The following is a 9,293-nucleotide window of genomic DNA, read 5'->3' as shown; positions in this document are numbered from 1 at the left end:
TGTAAGAGAGAATCTACTTTTCAACATATACTCTGACAAAAATTAACATCTATACAACCATATAAAGTTGTCACCATACCAAAACAGGAATTAAAAACCAAAATAAAGATGGGAACATGCTTGGATTGTTATGGCTACTCTAACAAAATGTTAAACATGATCAATATGTTAATATGGAAAATAGTGTAGTTGATTATGATTTATTGAGCCCAAGGGGTTAGCCCAATCGAATGTCATTAATGTTATTGGGTATTTGGCTAGTTTTGTGCTGGTAGGTTCCCTGTTTGAAATCCATTGGGTGAGGTGCACTAGTCAATGCCAATGGGTTTACCATGGTTGCCATCCATGAATGTGGGAAACATCCATTGGGATTCTCCAGAGAGTTTTTCTTGGAAAGAATAAAAATAGGATTTCCTAAAGAGAAATATTGAGATGCATACAGTGTACACCCAGTAAAATCAACTCTAAAGAGACAAACCATAAAAGAAGGAAAAATACAGATTCTTTTACCTATGTTCCCTTGTGAGTTTGCGCTTCATGTGAGATTTTACCATGGAGATCACCTTCTCCTTTGCACCTTCAACTTTGCGGACTCCATTTTCATGAGGTTTACTAAATGAACTGCTACTGTTTAGCTGATGATGTAAACCGTTACTTCTTTCAGATAATATTATACCCAGTATCTCATAAGAAACACTAGGTGCTGACAGCCTATTATTTCCAACATCCCTACATGAGATCTCCTCTATTATCCTTTATGGATTTTCCAAATAGTTAGTAGTTGTAGGAATTTGTCTATCTTGACTACTTCTAGTTCTTAATTGTACATGAGTAGTTAAGATGCTTCCGCTCACACCAATTAACCTTGCATTGCCCATAAATTCTTGCTAATGTCTTCCATCTTTATGAGAATTATCCAGACCTATATTATCTTCTCTTGATGCTAGAGTACATTCCATCATTGCCCATGCCCGGTCAATATCAGATTTAACTATATAATTTTCCATCTCTAAAACAAGGGCTAAATTACTTCTTTGAGCTGATTCATGAAAGAGAAGTGACCCACTGTTGGGTGTGGGTTGTACAATTGCATCAGTCCCATCTCTGGCCCCAAATCTATCAAGGGAAGAGCTAGGTGAAAACTTCTAAAAGCCTCTTTCCGATGCAGACCAATTGTCATGTAAAAATTGTACACGCTCCTGAAGTATGTGCTGACCTGAGAGAGTTTTTGTCCATACAATGGATACTTCGGATGTAAACCTAGATACTTTAGTTTTCCTAAGTGAAGCCCTTGCTGCATCTGGAAATCTAGGAGATGGATTTTGAGCGCTTCGTCACAAAATCCTTCTATGAATTGTTCTTACATGAGTTGGCCCTGTCTCTACGAGAGGAATAGAGGAAGAAGAAGTTGGTGATAAATTGAGCTCTAAGTTTAGTATTTCTACAACCATCCCAACTGGAGAATCTTACATAAATCCTCTGATTCCTAAGATTCATCCCCATTGTCAAAATCAAGCACAAAATATTCAACATCTTCATCATGTGTTCTAGACTGTCCAAGCATATATGTTTGATAGCCTTGGCAATGCCAATCTCCTTCAAGGATATCCCTTCCAAGGCCAACAAAATATGTATGACATGTTGAATCATATTGATCACAAAATAATAAAATATCACCATCACCAACCTCATTACAATCTAAGCAAACTATATTTACATAGGGATCAAGAAAGCCCATCACTTCTTCTTTTCAAGGTTGATATACATGCCAAATAGAACCAAATCGTATAACAAAATCTCCCTTCAAATGCAGAACCAATTGCTTAAACTTCAACCCTACGTATGAAAATGAATAATCATGCTTCACAGGAAAGATAGTAAGATAAAGGCAAGGAAATATCTTTAAGAAATCCAACAAGGTGTTGCTGCTGGAAACTGATATCACCAAATTGCAAATCACCAACAAACACAAGGATTGATAGAATAAAAGGATGAAATAAAATGAACTAGACCCAGGGGAACTCAAATGTATATGTCTTTAAACATGAACCTATAAATTCAAAGAACCCTAATAAATAAATATTACTGCTGCAAATAGAACATAAACTACTCCAAATAGTTATTGGGAAAATAACTAAATTCTAGCATTCAAACAAGGGCATAAACATGTTGTCAAATGGAAAAGTTGAAATAAGTTAAAAACATCAGGGGCATGTTGCAAATCCAATTCCTATCATTGAAATCAAGAAAACTACCATTGGAATCTTAGGCTTGGATCCACTTCTCTATTGAATCTATTCATCTACTTGTCTACTCAATCTGTTATAACTGCACCAAATGGTGCCACATGATAAATAAATTGTAACTTCAACATATATTTTCAAACAAAGGTTATCTACTGGACATTGGAATGAGTGATGCAGGAGCATCCCCAATCCATTAGTGTTCTTGCATCACCAAAAACGTGTTTAAATTCCAGCATCTCGTTCATGTTTAATCATCAATTTGTGCTTGTGAGACTTACATGAGCCCACAGGAGATCACTCTTAGTTTCATCAAATCCCACTTTAAACATGACATTTCTAAAAATAGATGGCAAGAAAGGCAAGATACAGTGTACTTATTTTACTCACCCATTACACTGGAACCACAATAAAAACAAGGGGAGTTGAGATGACAGATTGCTACTACTGGAGAAATAGAAAAAAAACAAAGAGATATCGAATTAACAGAAATACAACGAGGTGCGATGGCATGGCATCACAGATCTTGTTGTTTCCAGAAACATCTTGTTGAATGATGAAATAGAAATCAACTCCAGCAATAATTAAGACATTCATTGCAAAGGAGGAGATCATCGAGAAAGAAAATTTAACATAGACCAGAAATCAATAGGCTAAAGTGGAAGAATTCATCGAGGAAAACAAATTAAGAGAAGAAATAGACTCTCTCGAGAAGAAGGCAACGACTTCCACAAATGCAATTGAGCACAATAATTGGGAAAGAAGATCCTTGAAGCAGTTGAGGCATATCACTGGGTAATTGAGGAAGATCGCTCCACTAAAAATGAAGGAGATTGTTAAGGAATAATCACTGAGAAGCAAGAAGGGTAAATTCCTGGAAAGAGAACTAGCATGGAATTTGTGCCTAAACAAGAAATTGTGAAACCCATTGTTGTGTGAGAAATAGAGTATTTCTTTTTATTCATCCTTTCTTAATCTCGTGCATGAGGATCAATTTCTACTGCAGAGTGAATGTAATTGAGTAGCATCACTGTTATTTCACCGATTTACTTGAATGTTATAATACAAGTTCAATGATAAAATCCTCATGTGTAATTGTTTGGCTTCTGTTTAGTGATGTACATTGATTGTGATTGACATCATCTACTAAGATGGGCAGTAAATTTTATTTCTTATCTACCTACAATAGATTAGTATGCATTTGTGCAGGTTTTGCATTTTGTAGCACCCATCGATTAGTATTAAAGCAGGAATAACCTCTATTGAGTAAAATCCAACAAAGGAGGGAGAAAAACATTTAGGTGTTTCTTGTATGTTAGTTAAAACCCAACATCACTAGGGTTTGTAGGGTTTCTCTGATTTTGGGAATGGGAGGGTTTAAGTTTATTGTATGCTTTCTTCTTCTGATTGATGTGTGTTCCTCCGTATTGGTTGAATATAAACCCATTGTTTAAAATTATCACAATGGTCCCCTGATCACCAGTAGTCCTATTGTGGATGTTCATCCGATTTGGTATGGCAGATTCAACCCTGTTCAGCATTCCATTGTGGCAGATTTTGTTTAGTCCTTGGAAGCCAGCAAGGCCCTAGAGCCCTATTTGTACAACTAGTATAAAACCACTCAGAGATACCATGGTAAGTCCAACAAGGCCATTGCCATGGAAAATACAAGGCTAGGAAAGCAAAAGTTGGATGCTAGTTATTCCCTCAACATATCTCTGAAGCAGAGCCAAATTATCGCTCTGGTGGAAGGGGAAATTGCTTCCAAAGCTCTGCTGGAGAATGGAAATTCCGTGTATTTGGTACTCACATCTGATGATGTTACTATATAGGGCTTATGTATTCTCCACAACTGCAATTGAGCACAATCATTGGGAAAGAAGATCCTTGGATCAATTGAGGCATATCACTGGGCAATTGAGGAAGATCACTCCACTAATAACGAAGGATATTGTTAAGGAATAATCACCGAGCAGTAAGAAGGGTAAACTACTGGAAAGAGAACTAGCATGGAATCTTTGCCTAAACAAGAAACTGTGCAACCAATTGTTCCGTGAGAAACAAAGTATTTCTTTTTATTTATCCTTTCTTAATCGTGTGCATGAGGATCAATTTCTGCTGCAAAGTGAATGTAATGAAGTAGCATCACTATTATTTCACTAATTTACTTGAATGTTATAATATAATTTTAATGATAAAATCGTCATGTGGAATTTTTTGGCCTCCGTTTAGTGAAATACATTGATTGTGATTGACACCATCCACTGAGATGGGTAGTAAATTTTATTTCTTATCTACCTACAATAGATTGGTGTGAATTTCTACAGGTTTTTCATTTTCCAACACGCATCAATTGGTATTAAAGAAAGAAGAACCTGTAGTGAGGAAAATCCAACAAAGAATATTTTTTTCTCCCTCCTTTGTTGCAAATCCAACAAAGGAGATTCAGGGGAGAGAAGCAGCTCTAGGATGGGAACTGGTAATATGATGTCCAGAAGCTAGTTGCGAAAAGAGAAAAAACATGGTATGTGGAGGAGTGGACGTGAATTGGAGAAGCATATATCAAAAAAATGCAAACATTATGGAGATGTTGAGAACAATTACTACAACACTGAAACCATAAAAACAACCTAGTTGAGAAAAATTATAGCCAAAGTAAATGATGGAAGTGAACATGAAGGGAAACAAGGAACCCCGAGAGAAGAAATAGAGGACTCTCTTTTAAAATAAAAATGTGATAGAAAACTGCAAGCTGCTAACTCCGTTGTCTATCTAGTCAAAGATCAACTATTTATATAAATAGTTTGGAAAGGCCCATCAATATATTTATACCATTTCAAGAGAGATTAAAGACTAGAAATTAGAAGCTGGACATAAGAACGCCCATTGAAGCCTTATGAAGTTGGTGGGTTAATTTAGCAGCCTTCATCATAAAATTTCTTCCACATTACAGATCAATGCCATGGAAGGTGGAATAAAACAAAAATAACCCGAGACATATGACGATCATTATTTGAAGGAACGATTATCTACTAACACTGTGTGATCATTAGTTATGGATCTAGTGATTAGTAGCAAAACTATGTTCTAACCAATTTTACAACTCTTTCACTTTCTTCTTCTTGTCCATAAGTTTGTGCACAACAACACCAAGGCACTTCTTCAGATTATTCACCAAGTATTAAGTGTTTTTTTGTATCGTCAACAACGCTGTTATGTCTTGTTCGAAGCATAGACTTGACAAACAATAATGTGAAGACAATAAGTGCGTCATGTTTTTTTATCTGTACCTATCATCCAGGAATAACTACAGGTCCAAGAGGAAGATTTATAAAAAAGAGGCACTGAAATTACTCACTATCCTTTGTAAAAATTAATCTTCAATTTAGCAACTGCTTAGCTCTAATATAATAAAGGCCATCAATTATACTCATTAAGAGATTATATTTTAGGGATGCTTATGGACAGTAAGACAATATGCTTGCATACCCTTATGTGTGGTCTATTGTCAAACAAAGTTCTTACTATCAATGGATCTCGTGATCAAGTGAAATAGTGCTAATGTCAATGATGAAGCGAGTGATCGAGTAAAATATGAACTGTGATTGATCTTCGGTTATATGGTTGTGATCTTACTTCCCTCTTCTGCAACTAATTGTTGAACAATTCCAAGCAGATAAGTATTCCTAAATGTATATATGAATTGCATTGAATTATTACTATTTTTTTATGGTTTATTTCATGATTGAATTAATTTTTAGGTTGCCTCTCTAACTGCTTGTGTTAGATGCATTAGTGATTTATGGATTCATGAATAATGGAATGGTTGTGTGCATTTAAGTTGAATAAATTTATAGTTTCATGCCTGACAATAGTAAATAGTTAATAACAGAACAATTTAGTTTAGTTACCTAGTAAATTTGTGTGAATTTGGGTTCAGTTTTTGTGTGAATTATATAGTTCAGTTACTTCGTAAATTTGGGTTCAGTTTTTGTGTGAATTATTTAGTTCAGTTACTTCGTAAATTTGTGTGAATTTGGGTTCATTTTTTGTGTGAATTTGGGTGGTAAATGAAGTACCACATCCTCAAAGTGCACAAAATTTACATGCATGGACCAATACCATGTAGAATGTAGCTATGTTTGACATGCAAGCCCTGAAAATTTAGCTCCTATAAAATAGGATAACTATTTTAAATAGCAAGTTCATGAAATCTAACCAAAATGATTATGTCAAGCTCTACCCACAACGAAAACTGACACACACTTATAAATGGAACCAACATGATGGAATATGCCACATACAAATCTAGGGGTTGAAATGCCCTTAATGCACATTAGACGTCCAGTGATCCAAACGAAATTTGAACGCATTCACCAATTTTAAGAGCTTTAGTAGCCAGGCATCGACATATGTAGAGCATCTAGCTCGGAGGGTCTCAGGGTTTGTGAGAAAGAGTGGCGGGGTTTCTGAGAAAGAGTGAGTAGATCGCAGAGTATTGGCTTATTTCAGTCTTTACAAAAAATTTAAGTAATTTTTAGTTATGAATCATACAAGTTTTAAAGTAAATTCTACTAATTTTCATAATTTAAGGGTGGTTTCACTGATCCAGAAAATGAATAAAAGGAATAGGAACTTACTGATGATGACATCACTGCAGGGATTCTAGAGCATCATTTTTATTCCATTGGAGTCCAATGAGGTGCGCAATATTCTCATAACAGCCCTGGTGACCACAATGTTAGACAATTTGAACATCTAATCCTCTCATTTGGGTCTTCTGCCTCTGCTTCTTTATTATGATAAATGGCCTCCCAAAGTCATCAAATGCCAATGTCATCCCTCAAACAGTAACAAAGTGTGGCGAAGAGATTAAAGCATAAACTTAAAAGCAAGGATGAAAAAAAAAGTGAATTTTGAACGAGAGATATGAGGTGTGTGTACTCCTCCCTGTGTGGAAGAAGACTAAAAGTGGAGTGGAAATGCAATGAGGTTAGAAATGAAACATACCTAGGCTCCATTAATGGACTGAAGATCCAATGGTGGGGTTCAATATCAGTCTGCTATTGGTAAAACCTTAATTCACAACTCTCTTCAATCTTGTTTTCCCTCTCGCCCTGTGAAAACTGAAAATGTGCTACTCGTTTTCCCTCCGCCCTATGAAAAGTGCAAATATACTACTTGTTTTAGAACCTGCCCTGTGAAAAGTGAAAATGTGCTACTAATTTTCCCTCCACCCTATGAAAAGTGAAAATATACTACTTGTTTTAGAATGTAAATAAAGATTGGATTTGGGAGGGCTTTGTTACATAAAAATTAAGGCTGATTTTTTTTCAAAAATGTTAAAATTTTTCTCCCTAAAAAGCAATAAATACAATATTTATAGAGTATATAGTAGATTTGTAGGTGTAATGTTAGTATGTAAACAATTATAAATATGGGCTTAGTTAAATAATAATAGTAATAATAAAAATAAAAGTCAAAAGTATGGGGATGAGTGAAAAAATCTAAATGTTCACTCAATTAATAATAAAAATAATGATTTTGTTATTAACTTGTGAATAGGTTTTGTTACAATACCATGGCTTATCAATACCTCAAGCCCAAAACCCATAACTTATTTCATGACCAAAATATTTTATAACAATTGATAAGATTCTTAACCATGGATATTCACCCCCCACTTTACAATGGATATTATTAACTTGTAAAAGTTTGCCTTTCTTATGATACCATGGGCCAATACTATGGCTTATCAATACCACATGCTCTAAGAACATAACTTATTTCACAATCAAAATATTTTATAGCAATATGAAAATATTCTTAACCATGGATATTCATTCTCACTTTACCATGGATATTATTAACTTGTAAATAGACTTTGTTTTTTTTTTTGTGTAAGTCAGCTTTGATATTAACAAGATGAAAATATAGTACAAAACTTCTGCTACAGCAGATTACGTGTCGCTAAGAAGCAGGACTTACAACAGGAGACCAGAAGAGAACAGAGTGACTGAAAACTAGAGAAGGCAGAGTAACATGAAACTGAAAACCAACACACCACGCATGGTGGCATAGGTCTAGAACTAAATAGAGGAAACCTGGACAGTGAACATATCAACCCACTGAGAAGAGGAAAGCAGGGGTGGCAAGCCACGAGACAAAATAAGTCCGCTGAGGACGAGGAGTCTGAGAGACTTCAAAGTCAAATGCGCTTAAACATCTCCATGACTGGAGCAGACCTTGACATGTTGACCTGCCCTGGCTTGGGCGGAGTGCCCTGCTGGTCTCCAGTCGGTTCTCCCTTCTGCATGTCTGAAGGCTTGTTGTCTTGCCCGATGACTTGTCGTAAAAGTTTAATCAGGGCCATGAGTTTCTTGTCCATGGTGTCGACCTGTTGGTGCAGCGCACTTAGCTTGAATTCACTGCTCTCCACTACTGCCATATGATCATGCGTCATTGTTTCTGCGAACTGCTGAAGCTTGTGCAGCTGCTCTGCATGTTCACCCTGAATATCCATTGCTTTCACTAGAAGGGTATTCATGCGCCATCTCTCAGCTTGAGTTCTGACAAATTGAGTGGCTCGAGTGCTGAGAGTTCCAGGGTCCTGGATCCAATCTACTTCTTTCCCAATTTGCTGGTCAGAAAGCTTGATTTCCTCTTCCTGGACTATGGCTTCTAAGTAGATAATCTTACGCTTGTTCCTTTGCGAGGTTCGCCTCTCATACATCTCTCTCGCTTGTCGAAGGTCGTTGTTGGCAGACTTATTGCGGTTGCCCTCCCCTACCATTGTGTTTCTAACTCGCCTAGCTTTATCCTGAGCTCTGTCTGTAGAGTGAGGAGGTTCTGTCTTGCTGCACGCTGGAACAATGTTTTTCTTTTGGCGTTTGATAGTGGTTAAATAACAAATTCCGGGGATTACCGGTGTGTGATCGCTTATCTTTGTTCAACTTGCACGTCAGATCACCATAATTGCTACGTGATGGAATTTTGGTTGGGTTGTGGAATAATTGTATCCCTTTACGGTCATCGCTCCCTACTTGCTCC

The sequence above is a fragment of the Pinus tabuliformis genome, chromosome 7 (genome assembly GCF_031772625.1).
Source record: "Pinus tabuliformis cultivar Carrire ecotype Pingquan chromosome 7, CPIR1, whole genome shotgun sequence".
NCBI lineage: Eukaryota > Viridiplantae > Streptophyta > Pinopsida > Pinales > Pinaceae > Pinus > Pinus tabuliformis.
This window is presented reverse-complemented; position numbering follows the sequence as displayed.